This window comes from Lissotriton vulgaris, unplaced genomic scaffold (assembly GCF_964263255.1).
Source record: "Lissotriton vulgaris unplaced genomic scaffold, aLisVul1.2 SCAFFOLD_1422, whole genome shotgun sequence".
Classification (NCBI taxonomy): domain Eukaryota; kingdom Metazoa; phylum Chordata; class Amphibia; order Caudata; family Salamandridae; genus Lissotriton; species Lissotriton vulgaris.
The window spans coordinates 490,943-511,256 of NW_028254107.1; the positions used below are offsets into that span (position 1 = coordinate 490,943).

The window sequence follows — 20,314 nt, forward strand, 5'->3', positions numbered from 1 at the left end:
TTTCGCTGATGCCCTGCTGATACAAAAACTTTTTTCAAAAATCGATTTGGCCACCGGGAACCGGACTTACTGCACTTTGAAACTTGCGGCCTATACCGAAGACCATCCACGGGCTTGAGTCCCCGAGGTACCCAGGTGGCAATTGAACAACAACGGCTGGTGTGACACGTTCACTGCGCCTGTGGTACTTTCGGTTTCGCTCTTTGTTATTGTTGACGGCGACTTGCTGCCGATCGGCACGGCTGACCTGATTTTGCTGCCAGTCCTACGCTTGCTTTCGATCCTCGCCCTCTCGCCTCTACAGGCTTGCCGCAAGGGGAATCATTCTGACCAGATCCCAAAGGTTCCGTCAGAGCTCATCGCCCATCATGGCGGGCAAGGCGGATGCCGAGAAGCGTGCCACCAGAGGCTCATATCGAGGAGGGGTTGCCCAATCCCAGACCATAGATCGCTTTACTCGCCCAAAAGGGTCCCCAGGCGGTGCGAGCAAGATCCTTGAGGAGACTGGTGATGGTCCTCCTGCAACTGAGGAGCCAACTCTGAAGGATATTATGGGCGCCATTGCAGGTGTTCGGACAACTATGGGCCAGCAGTATGAAACCCTGGCAGCTAAGATAGACACGGTGGCGATCGAAGTCAATCTTATCAGGACGGACTTGGGGAAAACCAATGAGCAGGTCAAGTCCCTGGACATCAAGACCGCGAGCCTGACCACGGATGTCTCGGATCTCCAGACCGAAGTCCGCAATCTCCAAACGTCCAATGACTTGTTTGCCAGTCGGCTGGATGATTTCGAGAGCCGGGCCAGACGCAACAACGTCCGCATCGTAGGTGTTCCGGAGAACTCCGCAGACTTGTCTACAGACCTTCTGGTGGAAGACCTTGTTTTACAACACTTGGCACCAAAGGGCCTCAGTAATTTTTTCACGGTGGAGCGTGCTCATAGAGTCCCCGGTGGAAAGCCCAAGCTGGGGGCCGCTCCGAGGCCTATAATAGCCAGGATTTTTAATTTCCGGGACAGAGACGCTATCCTGCAAGCCTCACGTACCAATGGTCCCACTAAATTTGAGAATGCGGCGATCAGTTTTTATCCGGACTTCACACAGGCGATGCAGAAACAACGTATGGGCTTTACGGGGGTGAAAAGGCGACTCAGGGACATATGACTGAAGTACGCCATGCTTTTTCCAGCCCGCCTGAGGATTGAACATGAAGAACGTGCACTCTTTTTTGACCGCCCCGAGGTGGTCAGTGACTGGTTAGACACTTTGCCGACACACCGTACCAGCTCAGAGAGTTCGAGGGGCACCGAAGGCGGCTTGGAAGAACAGGAGTAGTGAGTCTGCGCCGGCGAGCCAATTTTATTGACTTATGGCAGTGGCTCTGTGACTGTTATGTCTATACGGTGTGGATACCCCGGGGTGGGGAGAATCGGGACTCTTCCTCCTCTGGGGACTTTTTTCTCTCTTCTTGTAGGTTAGTTTAATGGGGCGACAGGCACACTGCAAGTTGGGGTGGCTTTTTGGTCTACCGCAGGGGTGCAGGGTGGGGGGGTGTTTTTGAGGGTTCTTTTGGGGGTGGTGGGGGGTTCTTTTCTTTCTTGTTTGTATCTAGGCTGCACTTTGTCCCATATTTTATCCTATGTGCCTGTTTCGAGGGGCGGGAGGCAGAGTGTTTATTTCTGGGATGGGGTAGGGGGCTGAGGGGGCTGAGCTGGAACGTCAACGGTCTTGGTGATAGGATAAAACGGGGGATAGTTTTGCAATATTTGAAGCGATACTCCCCAGATATAGTTTTTCTCCAGGAGACACATTTAGTAGGAAATACGTGCCATGCACTGAATAGACGGGGCTACCGTCTGGTGGCCCATTCTGGATTTACCACTGGGTCGAGGGTGGCGGGCGTCCTGGTCAGGAACTCCCTCCCCCTGGAGATAGATGACAAGGTGCTGGATGATAGAGGCCGCTATGCGGCTATTACGGGTCGGTGGGAGGGGAAGACGATCTCCATTTTGTCTGTGTATGTTCCACCCGGTCTACAGTCCACCACATTTACTGATTTGGGCAGGGTGGTCCTGGGGTTCCCTGACGGCATGTTGGTTGTGGGTGGCGATTTTAATTCAGTTGTCAGTGGGGATGAAGATCTTAGCCCCCCAGACTCCTCCCCGCATTGCAGCTATGGCTGGGGAATTTTTGGGACATGTTGAGTCTAGCGGATTGTTGGAGGCAACTGCACCCTGGGCAGCTTCAGTATACCTTCTACTCGGAGCTCATGGGAGTCTCTCGAGACTCGATTATATCCTCGTACCAGTGGTGCAGATGGTCTCTGTAAGGGAAATTAGGCATTTAGCTAGGGGGATCTCAGACCACTCCCCCCTCTGGCTCACTATTGACGACAAGCTGGGGGCCGGGGGTCGGATTGCCCCGATTAACCCCTGGCACCTTTGTAACCCCAAAATTAGAACGGAGGTGGTTAAGTGTATGGATTACTACTTTGCTGAGAATGAGGGATCGGTGTCCTCCCCTGTCTCATTGTGGGAGGCTTATAAAACTGTGATCCGTGGTCAGACTCTATCTTTGATTGCTAGCGAGAGGAGGCGCAAAAATGCGGAAGTGGTGGGCTTGGAAAATTAAATCACTGGGTTGGAGGAACAGTTGGAGCTTGGGGCTACACCTGAGGGACTACACTCTTTGGCCCTTAAACAGTCTGAATATAGAGCTCTTGTGACTGACGCGGCCAAGGCAATGAATCGTGAGCAACAGGGGCGTTTGTATGATGTTGGTGACAAAGCGGGAAAGTTGATTGCTTGGCTAGACAAAAGAGATAGATTGAATCGGGTGGTGCCTGTTGCTGAAAAAGTGGATGGCACGCGAGTGGTGGACCCGGTTGAGATAGTTGAGGTCTTTGCCCAGCATTTTCGGAAGGTTTATGCGCCGGTCTCAGATAGGCCGGAGGAAGACTCGCACTTGTTGCTTCGGGATATCGCGTTGCCTAGCCTGTCGGAATCGAACAAGGAGCTTATGGAGGCGGAATTTTCCACCGATGAAGTAGCGCTCGCTATCCGCTCACTTCGCTCTGGGAAGGCCTCAGGTCCGAATGGTATACCAGTCGAACTGTACAAGCTGTGCCCTGACAAAATGGCGCCACATCTTTGTCGGATGTTTTCGGCATCGCAAGATATCGGGTCCCTTCCCCGGGATCAGAGACTGGCGTCCATTGTGGTCATCCATAAAGACGGCAAGCCCCGTGAACACTGTTCATCGTATCGGCCGATCTCGCTTTTGAATGTGGAACCCAAGATCCTGGCGAAGCTTTTGGAAAACTGGCTGATTACGGTGATCAGTGACTTGATACACCCAGACCAATCTGGCTTCATCCCCCATCGAAACACCGCGCTCAATCTTCGCCATCTTCATGGCGTCTTAGCAAGGGCGGGGTCTCTTGATGAGCCGCCCATCTTGGTTTCACTTGATGCCTCGATGGCCTTTGACACGGTGGAATGGCAATATCTGTGGGCAGCCCTTGCTAAGTTTAGTTTTGGCCCTAAGTTCATCGGGTGGGTCTGTATGAGCAACCGCTGGCTCAGGTGGTGGTCAATGGCAGGGCCTCGGAACCCTTTGTTCTCGGGCGCGGTACGAGGCAGGGGTGCCCTTTGTCGCCACTCCTTTTTGCGCTTGCCCTTGAACCCCTTGCCGCGTGGCTCCGCTGGGAACCTTCACTCAAGGGCATTCGATGGTCCCCTGACTTCGAGGATCAAATATCGCTATACGCCGACGACATATTGTTGTACCTTACCTCTCCCCGTAAGTCACTGGGAGTCCTATTTGACGTCTTGAGTTCCTTTGGGAAGAATTCCGGTTTAGTTATCAATTGGGCCAAGTACTGTATTTACCCACTCACAGGAGAATTACCTTCTCTGCCCCGCATTTGCCCAATACCCGTTTCTAGAGTCGGCTTTAAGTACTTGGGGATCTACATTTCATTGGACCCCACAGTACGCTATGAGCGGAATTTATTACCTCCGCTTGCCCGGCTTAGGTCGGATGTCGCGGCGTGGTGTGGCTTGCCTTTGTCCCCCTTGGGAAGAGCGGCCCTGTTCAAGATGATGTCTCTCCCCAGATTCTTGTACGCCATCCAAAACACACTTGATCTGGTGCCGGCTAGCTATTTCCGTGAAATTGAGGGCCTCCAGAGGAAGCTGGTGTGGGGCGGGCGACCTCGCATAGCATTGGCAAAATTGACTTTGCCCTGGTACGACGGTGGTATAGCGTTGCCTGATATTAAACGCTACTACTGGGCATCCCAACTGAGTGCTGTTAACCATGCCATGTACGGTCCTGTTCCGAATCCCGCATTCGAGATGGATAGATGGTAGCTGCCCGGGGGCGACTATCATAGAGCGCTCTATTCTAGAGCCGCCAGGAAGAACGGGACGGGCCCCACTGGGGTGGTGGTACGAGTGTGGGGTAGTGCAACTACGGCTACGGGGTGGACGGACAGGCTGACTAGAGTGACCCCCCTATATGCTGCGGAGAGACTGGGTGGTCTATGGACGTCGAAGGGATTTGATAGATAGGACCTTATTGGCATCAGTAAAGTGGGCGATCTCTGTGCCAAGAACAGAGTTAAGACTTTTGATGAACTTAAACAGGAATATAAATTGAGTGATAGGGAATATTTCCGATATCTCCAAGTCTGCCACGCACTTGAATCAGTTTTCCCAGCTGGAACTACGATCCCGGAGTCTTCTCCCCTGGAAGATAGAGTGCTTGACGGGTACGCCCCTGACAGCACTATCTCTCTCATCTATAAAAAACTCATCAATGACCGTTTGGACCTCCTTGTACAGCTTCGGGGTGCCTGGACTGGCGATGGACTGGAATTGGACGATGAAGACTGGCAGGCTGCGATATCCTCCCCTAAAGAGGTCGCGATTCCGGCGCGTCTTCGTTTGGTGCAACTGAAGATTCTGCACCGTGTCTATGTCACGGGTCCACGTTTGATACATATGGGTTATTCTGCGGATGGGCTGTGTAGGCGTGGTTGTGGTATGCTTGCTACCTTCCTTCACATTGTATGGGAATGTCCGGAGGTAGTGGTTTTCTGGAATCGAGTGCATGCGGTGATGGGTGAAGTGACAGGTGTTGAGTTATTGCCTGAGGCCAGACGCTGTCTGTTGAACATTTGGGAGCCGAATGACTGCACTGTTGCTCAGACTCAATGGGTCACACTGGGCAACATGATTGCGAAAAGAGACATTGCTCAATTGTGGGGATCTCAGAGGGCACCATCAGTCTTAACTTGGAAAGAAAACATGGACTGGTGCATGTTTAGAGAAAAAATTGTGTATGTCTCCCGTGGTAGGCCCAAGAAATGGGGAAGGATATGGGGTCAATGGAATTCATACCGAGGAGAGATCTGCACTCCCCCCTTTATTGAAGTTCCTGACATTCCTCAATTCCCTTGACTGTGCGTTTCGGTTTCCCAGCTTCCAGTTGTATGTGATGTATTGTTTTGCTCTGGGCCCCCCCCCTCTCCAAGATCTCTCCTCCTTCATAGCAATACCTATTAATCATTTGTCTCCCCCTGCCTTATGAGACAGTAATTACATTGCATGGTACCGCCTCGATTCTTTTTTGTGTTTCAATTTTTGTTATTTATAAAAAATATAAAATGTGAAACCTTTTACTTATCCTCTTATTGCCACAAGCTCTCCATTATATCGGGACTTTTTGCTGCCGGGCCCTCGGGTTGTCGGCTGATGAGCTGTGTATTATTGTGCTACTGATATTGCGTACAACTGACCAGCCTCCGTGGTTGTAGGTCTGTAACTGTATTCCCTTTTTACAAAATAAATGTTTTAAAAAAAATAAAAAAATAAAAAAAAGTCTGACTGTCCTAGGCCAGCAGTGACGAGGCAAATTGTATCCACTTCACCACAGAAAGGATCCCAAAAGATGGTTAGCCATAGCCTGGTTAGCACGCCAGTACAAATTACTGGATGCTATGAGTCCCATCTCAAACATATTTGAGATAGCCAAAAAGGCAAAGAGGTTTCCATCATAATAGACTTAATAGAATTCTCTAATTGCGTCTAATGGGTCATTATTCCGATTGGTGATGTCTTTGGTGATATCAATACGGCTATTTCCACTGAGAGAAGTAAAGATTTGCTTCTCAAATTAGATGCTAATCTTAGAGTTGGCTTTCATGGAAGGAGGACTAACCGCCAATGGGCAGTTTTTTTGAATATGACATAAGACATATCAAAATTTTTCTCCATCTTAAACTCTTCGAATAAAGCACAACTTTCACTTCGAAGAGTGTTTTTCACTGGGTCCGAAGAAAAGGGGTTTATTCTGCCTGTCTAGGCTAATTTGGCAATCATACCCATTCTACAATTCAAGAGGCCATTCCTGGTTCCAATACAACAGACTCAACTTTTAACTTCAAAGTAGAAGAGGTGGTAGGATGCAGTTTAAATGCAGAACAATACCTTCTAACACCATCTGTAAACATAAAATCAGACCCCCAAAATTAGGGGGTGTAATAGCAAAGTTTTACTAAATCTACAGATGGTTATGGTGTACCAGTTTCTATACTTTTTTCCCACACACATTCTTCCAATTTTACAAGAAATCGAGGAATTACTGACAAAGGGTGCCATCAAAAAAATAACTTACAATGCTTCAGATTTTTTAAGCAGTCTTTCTTTGTAAAACAACATCAATTCAACCAGTTTGTCTTATACAGACACTTTCAAGATGGAAACAATCTTTCATCTCAGGGATTGAGTCCTGCCTTCCAGCTGGATGGTATCTCTGGAAACAAAAGACACATATTATATCAGTACCAATTCACCCTCCCCTTCAAAATTCCACCAATTCCAAAGGCAGACCAAATTTCTATACTACCTCTTGCTTACCTGTGAATTGGTTGAGGCCAGCACCCTCTGCCTCATCGATGACCAGCAATAGGGCACCCTGCCCCCACGACATCTATTAGCTATGCGTACTCTGACTGCCTAGACTGATAATATTGAAAACTGGACAACTCACCAATGTCCCATCGCAACACTGTCATGGAAAGTTACGGCATCAACTCATACTGCATTACATTTCTACTAAACTTCTCCAAACTGGTCCTTAAAAAGTTCAAGCACAAAATTATCAGAAATCATCCAGAAACACTAATTACATACATCTACTACAACCTAGCACAAGGGTCTGCATAATTGACTTCATCTTCTACACAAATAAACCTGCCAAATAGTGAGAGAACTTCCTTTAGCACCTTCACGTAACTAATGTTTTCAACATCCCCGTTGGAATCAAACTCAATATATCCCCATCCTTGGAACTTCAGAGGAGAACTGACCATAACTGTCTACATAAGTGTGAATATCCTAGTCTAATTTGAACGACACTTCACTGCACTCTGCACCTCCCTGCCTTCTGGTCTCACCCCTCTACGGATTATCAAACCCCTTCACCTTCTCCCTGTGAACAGATCCATGCACCCACACATCTGCCATCAAAAACCCATGGCTCTCAATTCCCCTCACGGTATCTCTGTCCACACACCCCCTTCACCCACCTCCACTACTAACTACCTGAATCATCCTCACCTTCCCAATGGCTCTGAGCCCAACCTGTGTCACATTTCACATGTGTATTCCCTCCGTCCACCATCCTCAACATGCTGGCTCATTCCTTAGCCCCCTCCCCCGGCTCCGACATGCCCCAGCACATTCCCCCCACAGCTGTCCCAACCATCTCTCAACTGATCCCTGTAATAGCCCATCTAGAACTCAAAATCAACCCTATTCTAGATGAACTCACATCTCTTTGTGCAGAGGCAGAGAGTATCTATACTCTGCCCCAACCCCTAGTGCCATGGGAAACTCTGACCTTGCCACAAACACGTCACTATACCTCAAATCTAAATGCATCTAGTCTGGAACATAGCAGCAGGAGGCAGAATTAATTAATTCAACTTATGGAAATGCCCCCAGCCACACTTCCCTCCACAAGATCCCGGGAGTCCTCAGCTGGAACAGGAGCACAAACATCTCTCATCCTCCTAGCCCACTCTTCCAATTAACTACCATCCTACCCAGTCATCCAGAACAGAGACCTTCACCACGCCTTGCTGCATGCTACTAAACTGCTGATCAGCAATCAAGCATGCCACTGCTTTAGCCGATAACATCTTCCAATATAACACAGACATCTCCTTTCTAACTGAAACTTGGCTAAATGACCATTCTTCCCCCTACATCAACCTCATCTCCCCACTGGGCTTCTCAATCATTCACAGCGACCACACTGAGATAAACTTGACTGCTCCAGGAACAGACCCAGAGACCTTTTCAACATCACGAAACAGCAAAGCTCTTCCTCCTCCCAACATTCAACACATAACTCCTCTAAGCGCTGTGAAGAATTTGCTTTACAAAAGGGGGTGGTGATGAACAGAGTGTCTGAATTGAGCAGACCACTCTTACCCAGTCCAAAGATCAGGGCTTGATCCATCACCGTTATTTATCTCACTGCCCCATCCCAGCTCAGAACCTGGCTATATGCAAATCAGTCTGTCCCTGGCCCAGTGCATCATGGGAACAGGGCAGACTAAACTACCAAGCCAATTCTTTACCAGAAAGGAGACAAGCTACCGGGGACCGGTTTCTGGCATTTCAGCCTCTTTGGCCCGGCTTGCTTGAATCCTGATGGAGCAGTGAGAAAGGGACTCATGTCTGAGTATACCCTGCCACACCTATAGTGGCCAAAATCGATTTACAAAAGGGGGTGGTGATGAACAGAGTGTCTGAATTGAGCAGACCACTCTTACCCAGTCCAAAGATCAGGGCTTGATCCATCACCGTTATTTATCTCACTGCCCCATCCCAGCTCAGAACCTGGCTATATGCAAATCAGTCTGTCCCTGGCCCAGTGCATCATGGGAACAGGGCAGACTAAACTACCAAGCCAATTCTTTACCAGAAAGGAGACAAGCTACCGGGGACCGGTTTCTGGCATTTCAGCCTCTTCGGCCCGGCTTGCTTGAATCCTGATGGAGCAGTGAGAAAGGGACTCATGTCTGAGTATACCCTGCCACACCTATAGTGGCCAAAATCGATTTACAAAAGGGGGTGGTGATGAACAGAGTGTCTGAATTGAGCAGACCACTCTTACCCAGTCCAAAGATCAGGGCTTGATCCATCACCGTTATTTATCTCACTGCCCCATCCCAGCTCAGAACCTGGCTATATGCAGATCAGTCTGTCCCTGGCCCAGTGCATCATGGGAACAGGGCAGACTAAACTACCAAGCCAATTCTTTACCAGAAAGGAGACAAGCTACCGGGGACCGGTTTCTGGCATTTCAGCCTCTTCGGCCCGGCTTGCTTGAATCCTGATGGAGCAGTGAGAAAGGGACTCATGTCTGAGTATACCCTGCCACACCTATAGTGGCCAAAATCGATTTACAAAAGGGGGTGGTGATGAACAGAGTGTCTGAATTGAGCAGACCACTCTTACCCAGTCCAAAGATCAGGGCTTGATCCATCACCGTTATTTATCTCACTGCCCCATCCCAGCTCAGAACCTGGCTATATGCAAATCAGTCTGTCCCTGGCCCAGTGCATCATGGGAACAGGGCAGACTAAACTACCAAGCCAATTCTTTACCAGAAAGGAGACAAGCTACCGGGGACCGGTTTCTGGCATTTCAGCCTCTTCGGCCCGGCTTGCTTGAATCCTGATGGAGCAGTGAGAAAGGGACTCATGTCTGAGTATACCCTGCCACACCTATAGTGGCCAAAATCGATTTACAAAAGGGGGTGGTGATGAACAGAGTGTCTGAATTGAGCAGACCACTCTTACCCAGTCCAAAGATCAGGGCTTGATCCATCACCGTTATTTATCTCACTGCCCCATCCCAGCTCAGAACCTGGCTATATGCAAATCAGTCTGTCCCTGGCCCAGTGCATCATGGGAACAGGGCAGACTAAACTACCAAGCCAATTCTTTACCAGAAAGGAGACAAGCTACCGGGGACCGGTTTCTGGCATTTCAGCCTCTTCGGCCCGGCTTGCTTGAATCCTGATGGAGCAGTGAGAAAGGGACTCATGTCTGAGTATACCCTGCCACACCTATAGTGGCCAAAATCGATTTACAAAAGGGGGTGGTGATGAACAGAGTGTCTGAATTGAGCAGACCACTCTTACCCAGTCCAAAGATCAGGGCTTGATCCATCACCGTTATTTATCTCACTGCCCCATCCCAGCTCAGAACCTGGCTATATGCAAATCAGTCTGTCCCTGGCCCAGTGCATCATGGGAACAGGGCAGACAAAACTACCAAGCCAATTCTTTACCAGAAAGGAGACAAGCTACCGGGGACCGGTTTCTGGCATTTCAGCCTCTTCGGCCCGGCTTGCTTGAATCCTGATGGAGCAGTGAGAAAGGGACTCATGTCTGAGTATACCCTGCCACACCTATAGTGGCCAAAATCGATTTACAAAAGGGGGTGGTGATGAACAGAGTGTCTGAATTGAGCAGACCACTCTTACCCAGTCCAAAGATCAGGGCTTGATCCATCACCGTTATTTATCTCACTGCCCCATCCCAGCTCAGAACCTGGCTATATGCAAATCAGTCTGTCCCTGGCCCAGTGCATCATGGGAACAGGGCAGACTAAACTACCAAGCCAATTCTTTACCAGAAAGGAGACAAGCTACCGGGGACCGGTTTCTGGCATTTCAGCCTCTTCGGCCCGGCTTGCTTGAATCCTGATGGAGCAGTGAGAAAGGGACTCATGTCTGAGTATACCCTGCCACACCTATAGTGGCCAAAATCGATTTACAAAAGGGGGTGGTGATGAACAGAGTGTCTGAATTGAGCAGACCACTCTTACCCAGTCCAAAGATCAGGGCTTGATCCATCACCGTTATTTATCTCACTGCCCCATCCCAGCTCAGAACCTGGCTATATGCAAATCAGTCTGTCCCTGGCCCAGTGCATCATGGGAACAGGGCAGACTAAACTACCAAGCCAATTCTTTACCAGAAAGGAGACAAGCTACCGGGGACCGGTTTCTGGCATTTCAGCCTCTTCGGCCCGGCTTGCTTGAATCCTGATGGAGCAGTGAGAAAGGGACTCATGTCTGAGTATACCCTGCCACACCTATAGTGGCCAAAATCGATTTACAAAAGGGGGTGGTGATGAACAGAGTGTCTGAATTGAGCAGACCACTCTTACCCAGTCCAAAGATCAGGGCTTGATCCATCACCGTTATTTATCTCACTGCCCCATCCCAGCTCAGAACCTGGCTATATGCAAATCAGTCTGTCCCTGGCCCAGTGCATCATGGGAACAGGGCAGACTAAACTACCAAGCCAAATCTTTACCAGAAAGGAGACAAGCTACCGGGGACCGGTTTCTGGCATTTCAGCCTCTTCGGCCCGGCTTGCTTGAATCCTGATGGAGCAGTGAGAAAGGGACTCATGTCTGAGTATACCCTGCCACACCTATAGTGGCCAAAATCGATTTACAAAAGGGGGTGGTGATGAACAGAGTGTCTGAATTGAGCAGACCACTCTTACCCAGTCCAAAGATCAGGGCTTGATCCATCACCGTTATTTATCTCACTGCCCCATCCCAGCTCAGAACCTGGCTATATGCAAATCAGTCTGTCCCTGGCCCAGTGCATCATGGGAACAGGGCAGACTAAACTACCAAGCCAATTCTTTACCAGAAAGGAGACAAGCTACTGGGGACCGGTTTCTGGCATTTCAGCCTCTTCGGCCCAGCTTGCTTGAATCCTGATGGAGCAGTGAGAAAGGGACTCATGTCTGAGTATACCCTGCCACACCTATAGTGGCCAAAATCGATTTACAAAAGGGGGTGGTGATGAACAGAGTGTCTGAATTGAGCAGACCACTCTTACCCAGTCCAAAGATCAGGGCTTGATCCATCACCGTTATTTATCTCACTGCCCCATCCCAGCTCAGAACCTGGCTATATGCAAATCAGTCTGTCCCTGGCCCAGTGCATCATGGGAACAGGGCAGACTAAACTACCAAGCCAATTCTTTACCAGAAAGGAGACAAGCTACCGGGGACCGGTTTCTGGCATTTCAGCCTCTTCGGCCCGGCTTGCTTGAATCCTGATGGAGCAGTGAGAAAGGGACTCATGTCTGAGTATACCCTGCCACACCTATATTGGCCAAAATCGATTTACAAAAGGGGGTGGTGATGAACAGAGTGTCTGAATTGAGCAGACCACTCTTACCCAGTCCAAAGATCAGGGCTTGATCCATCACCGTTATTTATCTCACTGCCCCATCCCAGCTCAGAACCTGGCTATATGCAAATCAGTCTGTCCCTGGCCCAGTGCATCATGGGACAGGGCAGACTAAACTACCAAGCCAATTCTTTACCAGAAAGGAGACAAGCTACCGGGGACCGGTTTCTGGCATTTCAGCCTCTTTGGCCCGGCTTGCTTGAATCCTGATGGAGCAGTGAGAAAGGGACTCATGTCTGAGTATACCCTGCCACACCTATAGTGGCCAAAATCGATTTACAAAAGGGGGTGGTGATGAACAGAGTGTCTGAATTGAGCAGACCACTCTTACCCAGTCCAAAGATCAGGGCTTGATCCATCACCGTTATTTATCTCACTGCCCCATCCCAGCTCAGAACCTGGCTATATGCAAATCAGTCTGTCCCTGGCCCAGTGCATCATGGGAACAGGGCAGACAAAACTACCAAGCCAATTCTTTACCAGAAAGGAGACAAGCTACCGGGGACCGGTTTCTGGCATTTCAGCCTCTTCGGCCCGGCTTGCTTGAATCCTGATGGAGCAGTGAGAAAGGGACTCATGTCTGAGTATACCCTGCCACACCTATAGTGGCCAAAATCGATTTACAAAAGGGGGTGGTGATGAACAGAGTGTCTGAATTGAGCAGACCACTCTTACCCAGTCCAAAGATCAGGGCTTGATCCATCACCGTTATTTATCTCACTGCCCCATCCCAGCTCAGAACCTGGCTATATGCAAATCAGTCTGTCCCTGGCCCAGTGCATCATGGGAACAGGGCAGACTAAACTACCAAGCCAATTCTTTACCAGAAAGGAGACAAGCTACCGGGGACCGGTTTCTGGCATTTCAGCCTCTTCGGCCCGGCTTGCTTGAATCCTGATGGAGCAGTGAGAAAGGGACTCATGTCTGAGTATACCCTGCCACACCTATAGTGGTCAAAATCGATTTACAAAAGGGGGTGGTGATGAACAGAGTGTCTGAATTGAGCAGACCACTCTTACCCAGTCCAAAGATCAGGGCTTGATCCATCACCGTTATTTATCTCACTGCCCCATCCCAGCTCAGAACCTGGCTATATGCAAATCAGTCTGTCCCTGGCCCAGTGCATCATGGGAACAGGGCAGACTAAACTACCAAGCCAATTCTTTACCAGAAAGGAGACAAGCTACCGGGGACCGGTTTCTGGCATTTCAGCCTCTTCGGCCCGGCTTGCTTGAATCCTGATGGAGCAGTGAGAAAGGGACTCATGTCTGAGTATACCCTGCCACACCTATAGTGGCCAAAATCGATTTACAAAAGGGGGTGGTGATGAACAGAGTGTCTGAATTGAGCAGACCACTCTTACCCAGTCCAAAGATCAGGGCTTGATCCATCACCGTTATTTATCTCACTGCCCCATCCCAGCTCAGAACCTGGCTATATGCAAATCAGTCTGTCCCTGGCCCAGTGCATCATGGGAACAGGGCAGACTAAACTACCAAGCCAAATCTTTACCAGAAAGGAGACAAGCTACCGGGGACCGGTTTCTGGCATTTCAGCCTCTTCGGCCCGGCTTGCTTGAATCCTGATGGAGCAGTGAGAAAGGGACTCATGTCTGAGTATACCCTGCCACACCTATAGTGGCCAAAATCGATTTACAAAAGGGGGTGGTGATGAACAGAGTGTCTGAATTGAGCAGACCACTCTTACCCAGTCCAAAGATCAGGGCTTGATCCATCACCGTTATTTATCTCACTGCCCCATCCCAGCTCAGAACCTGGCTATATGCAAATCAGTCTGTCCCTGGCCCAGTGCATCATGGGAACAGGGCAGACTAAACTACCAAGCCAATTCTTTACCAGAAAGGAGACAAGCTACCGGGGACCGGTTTCTGGCATTTCAGCCTCTTCGGCCCGGCTTGCTTGAATCCTGATGGAGCAGTGAGAAAGGGACTCATGTCTGAGTATACCCTGCCACACCTATAGTGGCCAAAATCGATTTACAAAAGGGGGTGGTGATGAACAGAGTGTCTGAATTGAGCAGACCACTCTTACCCAGTCCAAAGATCAGGGCTTGATCCATCACCGTTATTTATCTCACTGCCCCATCCCAGCTCAGAACCTGGCTATATGCAAATCAGTCTGTCCCTGGCCCAGTGCATCATGGGAACAGGGCAGACTAAACTACCAAGCCAATTCTTTACCAGAAAGGAGACAAGCTACCGGGGACCGGTTTCTGGCATTTCAGCCTCTTCGGCCCGGCTTGCTTGAATCCTGATGGAGCAGTGAGAAAGGGACTCATGTCTGAGTATACCCTGCCACACCTATAGTGGCCAAAATCGATTCAATGGATGCACTCCCCATCCCTCCAGTACATCTCACCAACCTGCACTCCTTGCAACTGAAAAGCAATGCAACCTGATCTAAATTCAACTATACCCCTGAAGAAGAAGTCCTCAAAATACTCTCCACTATGAAGCTAGCATCTTACATATCCAACCAACTTCCTGCTGCGATTGTGAAAAACCTCAGGCATATCATCTCTCCTACTTGGACCAAAATCATCAATGTCTCCCTTTTGAGCGGCTCCATGCCAGCTCCCTCAAATTCGGCCAAGTCATCCCCTCATCCAAAAACCGGATGCCAACCAGAATGACCTTAACAACCACAGACCTATAACCAACCTCCCCTTACTCACCACAAATGTAATGAAAAATGTGTGTTTGCTCAACTCAAAGCCCACATCGAAAAATCAACCAGCTTGACACCTTCCAATCTGGGTTCAGGAAGGTTGCAGTACAGAGACTGTTATACTTAACATCACAGACGACATACACATATCTCTGGATGACGGCCAGGCCAGACTCCTGGTCCTCCTAGACCATCATGACATCCTCTTAAATACCCTCACACAGGGTGCAAGCATTAACTGGACTGTACTCCAATGGCTCACCGCCTTTCTAAGCCAACAATTACAGCTAATCAAGCTCAACAACTCAACCCTAAAAACAACACTAGTCTCCCAAGGAGTCCCCCAAGTATCACTCCTGTCCCCTACACTATTCAACTTCTATATGGAACCCCTTGCTCTGATCCTGAAGCAAGCTAGCATAGCCTACAATCTAAATGCAGATGCCATCCAACTCTACTTGAACATCACATCAATCAAAGACATCCAGCCCTTAAATAACACTTTCTTCACAGTTCAAGCCTGGCTGATCAAACAACCACCTCAAACTCAACCCCAAAAAAACTAAACTCTTCCTCATTCATCCTAAAGGAAAATCCTTCCCAGTAGACAGCTGGCTCGACAAACTCACAAGTTTCAACCGAAAACTACCCATCTTCAATTCAGTTAAATCCCTGGGAATTACACAGAACTGCCACCTAAGCATGAAAGACCATATAAATGCCCCTGCAGAAAGTGCATTCTACACGTTGAAAAACCTTAAAAAGTCAAACCCTTCAACCCCATTGAAAACCTAAAGAAGGTGATGCAATCCCTAGTCCTATCCAAGCTCGACTATGGCAACACAATGGTTACGAATGCACCAAAATCTCACCTAGCACCATTGAAAGTTACTCTCTACATGGCTGCTAGACTTATATCGGGGAAAGGCTCTTTGACCACATCACTCCTGCCTTCAAACAATTCAACTGGCTTCCAATCGTAGCTACCTCAAAAGTGTATCAACATCTTTCCCCAATACCCTTGTATCCCGCGTTGCTTAGTGTCATCAGTTATCTATATTTCGCTCCAAAGTTATCTGACGTAGTTGCTGCTTTTGCAATTCCTGTATCACTAATCAGGTCTCTATGTATATGTATTTACTCCAAATGTATTGCAAGCATTTTCTGCTTGTGGCTACTCTGTGAAGCGCTCTGATGCTGTAATGAATGTGCTTTTCGCTAAAAGAATACACCCTAACCCAACACCCCCAAAAGGCAAGGCAAGACTCAGCACTTCCTTAAGGCGGGGTAAGAAAACACACCCAAATGTAGGTAAAAATAACACATACATTTTATTAATGCAAAATATCAGAAAGGCAGACCGAATAAATCAATCATGGCAGATTCCCACATAGCAAGTAAGTAATTAAAATAAACAATTGAAATAGAATGCAATATGTACACAGGTAGCAAAGAATATAAAATATATACAAGAGAGAAAGAAAGAGAGAGAGTGGTTAGGAACACTTCACCGACTAATTCTACAACATCCTTGCCAACTCTAGCTATAGAAAGTCAATTCAACAGCCCAGGAAGGAGTTCGGTCGGGACCCAAGTTCCAGCACCAAACCACAGCAATACGTCTATTCTGTGGTGAACTTTCACCTGAGCCACAAAAACTTCCAGGTTTTAATACCATAATTCAATATGGGACGAAACTTCTAGAAAACCCTGCCCCTTTCTCATTGGAATAAACCGAGCTGGCTGCTACCAGTCTGCGTCAAGGCCAAGACAGTGGCTGGCCAAGCCTCTGTATTTTGACTTTGAGACAGAGCAGTACATTCCACAGATAATATCCAGTTCACTCTGGTCGGTGAAGAGCGAAAAATAAGTGAGGAGTGAAAAGCAAGTGATGAGCAGAAAAACATGCCCTCCCTACTTTGCAGCCACGTGCGAGCACAGAACATGGCGTCAGTTAAGAAAATGGAGTCAGTTATGTAAACGTTGCCATGCACACAGAAAAGATTAAAGCAAGGTAATGTTAGAAACCACGATGACATGAGGCCATGTCAAAGCCAATAGTAAGCACTGCCATGAAGCAAAGTAAAGTCAAAGAGCAAGATGATATGAGGAGAACTTATAATATAATGTACTGTTCCACTCTGTGACGGCTCCCACTAATACAAGGCCATCCTACATTAAGGCTAGTATAAAATAACACACCAAAGTCAGTCTAAGATGGTGGTAGTCGACGGTCATCATGGGGTGCTCAACCACAAGAGAGGCTCTTTTACTACATTCCATCCCATGACCATCAACTATAACCATCAACATATATCAATAAATGGAACCTCCAACTAAAGAAATAACTAGGAACAGAAAACTGCATTTAAGCAATAACACATATGAAAACATAAGTATAATACGGTGAAAGCATGAAAGAACATAAAATGGACTCAAAATGGTCCATCCCTTGACCACTGACTACTATAACATATTGGCCTAAAATCAGCTACCTGTGGACGAAGCATAGATAAGAGATTAGGCATACACTGAATGCAGCAACATAAAGATACTAGAATACATATCGCTAATGCTATACCACCTAGAACAGAGCGAAGTTTACCAAAATCTGGCAACCACCCAAACAACGAATTCCACCACTCCTTTTCTACATCCTGCTTGACATCTTTAGCTAACTTGTGTAAAGCATCAATGTGGGATTGAATTGACTTAGAATGATCTGAAAGATTAAAGCAACACATTCCTTCACAACTGAACATGTTTCAGGAGCAAATAATCAATAGCGGCTCTGTTCTGCAATATTGCTTTTCGTGACCCCGCGAATAAAAATTCTGCTAAGGCAATCGATGTATGATTCATATTTTTCACCATAAGACATGATAATTCACTAACAGCTCTAGAGTTATAAATTGCTAGGCCTGGAATACCTACTATTGAAGCAGCCAAACGAATATATTCAGACTTGGATAACAAATGCAATTTAGAATTACAATGTTCATCAAGTGAAACAGCTTCTCTCGTATTTCGAGCATGAGATGATGGATCTAATGGGAACATTATGAGACTTAACCTAGTAAAGGCACACGGTCCACCTGTGATATTCGCTTGAATATACGTATAAGTCACTTTCCCACATGAGAATAGCCACCCTACAGGCAACTTGACATGCCTGAAATGACTGACAACAGATACCACATTTTTGCACACCACTTTGTTTTGCATATTTGCACAAACATTATCATGTATGTGTTGACATAAAACTTTTTCCTGCCAAGATATAGTGGATGTATTTCTGTCAAGTCGAATCTGAGCACATTTACCGATGACAGCTGGGTCGCAAGTTAAATTGGACCAAATGTCACCTTCAGTGATATTTAATGTTATTGCCTAAGTCATATTTTCCAATCATTATCAGCAGTTTCTGGACAAAGTCAACAAAATTCATAAAGAGATAGATGAGATCTCACATCATGTTCCTCTACTGCCCCGTCTGCATTCATGATATTAAAAGTTTGCAGAAGCACATTAACAGGGGTAGGCATACTACTAGGCATGTGGAAACGACATCCAAAGTACTTTTCTTATTTGACATGCAGAACTATGATCTGTTGAAAACAGTCTGTGCTACCCCGGTACCCTCGGCGCGCCAGCTACACGCTACTGCCTCAATGGCGGCCACAGAAGGAAAAGCTGCGCCCGTCCCTTGATATCTGTGTACTCCGAAAAGGGGGAGGTATCAGGAAAAAATGTCACCTTGCCTGCTGTGTTCAAGGCTCCTATTCGCCCAGATATTGTGAACTTTGTTCACACTAACTTACGGAAGAACAATAGACAACCCTATGCTGTCAGTGAATTAGCAGGGCATCAAACTAGTGCTGAATCATGGGGTACAGGCCGTGCTGTTGCTCGTATACCTCGTGTACGTGGCGGTGGTACGCACAGGTCTGGCCAGGGTGCCTTCGGCAACATGTGTCGTGGAGGTCGCATGTGTGCCCCTACCAAAACATGGAGACGATGGCATCGTAGAGTGAATATTACACAGAAACGTTATGCAATCTGCTCAGCGTTGGCTGCTTCAGCTCTCCCTGCCCTGGTAATGTCAAAGGGCCACAGAATCGAAGAGGTTCCAGAGGTCCCTTTGGTGGTTGAAGACAAAATTGAAGGCTACAAAAAGACTAAGGAAGCCGTACTGCTTCTCAAGAAGTTGAAAGCTTGGAATGACATCAAGAAGGTTTATGCATCCCAACGTATGCGTGCTGGGAAGGGAAAGATGAGAAACCGCTGTTGCATTCACCGTAGAGGCCCCTGTATCATTTACAGCGAGGACAATGGCATTATCAAGGCTTTCAGAAATATTCCAGGCATTACTCTGCTTAACGTTAACAAGCTGAATCTTCTTAGACTAGCTCCTGGTGGGCACGTTGGGCGTTTCTGCATTTGGACAGAGAGCGCCTTCCGCAAGCTGGATGAATTGTATGGCACGTGGCGTAAACCTGCAACGCTTAAGTCCAGCTACAACCTACCAATGCACAAGATGACTAATACAGATCTTAGCAGGATCCTGAAAAGCCAAGAGATCCAAAAGGCTTTGCGTGCACCAAACAAAAAGATCAAACGCAGAGTTCTTAAGAAGAATCCTCTTAAGAATTTGAGAATGATGGTAAAACTGAACCCGTATGCAAAGACTGTACGCCGCAATGCAATCCTGCGTCATCTTCCCAAACCAACACCAGACAAAACTGAGAAGCCTGAAGTTGTCAAAGTACCCAAGGAAGACAAAAAACCCAAGGAAGCCAAAAAGTCCACGGATCCCAAGAAGAAAGTCAAGGTTAAACCCTCCAAATGAGCCTGAGACAGTGTTTCTAAACAATGGTTCAAACTGGCTGTAAAACAGGTCTAGCCATAATAAAGTACTTAAACTTAAAAAAAAAAAAAAAAAAAAAAGAAAACAGTCTGTGCTAGGTATGACCAAATATTGTTGTGATGAATCAGCATCGCTGGCAGCGAGCATGGTGTGCTGGCCACTTTGGGGGGAGGGGCTCCTCGTCTCTCCCGGCCCCACCCCCACACGACCAAAAGGAGTCAAGCGAGCGCAAGCATAGCACAGACACGCCATACTGTGATCTAAAAGAATAGAAACAAAACAGGTATTACTCATTCTTGTAAATATCATTTGTCAGCAGGCACATGCTCCCATTTCTCCTGCCATGGCTTCATTATTAATAGGACCTTTCCTGTTGCAATGATTTCTGCCTGTTCAGGGGGGGGGGGGTCTATTTGGAGACTCCTCCACACTTTGGCTCCCGGATTTTTATCAATTGA

General features: G+C 47.7%; 1 pseudogene across 1 annotated transcript; it reads left to right on the forward strand.

The window, feature by feature from the left end:
- Positions 1-368: 368 nt before the first annotated feature.
- Positions 369-19,941, forward strand: LOC147660663 (large ribosomal subunit protein uL4A pseudogene; annotated as a pseudogene). The gene is made up of 2 exons (XR_015306217.1): positions 369-592; positions 18,611-19,941. The product of XR_015306217.1 is annotated as a large ribosomal subunit protein uL4A pseudogene (transcript).
- Positions 19,942-20,314: the final 373 nt, after the last annotated feature.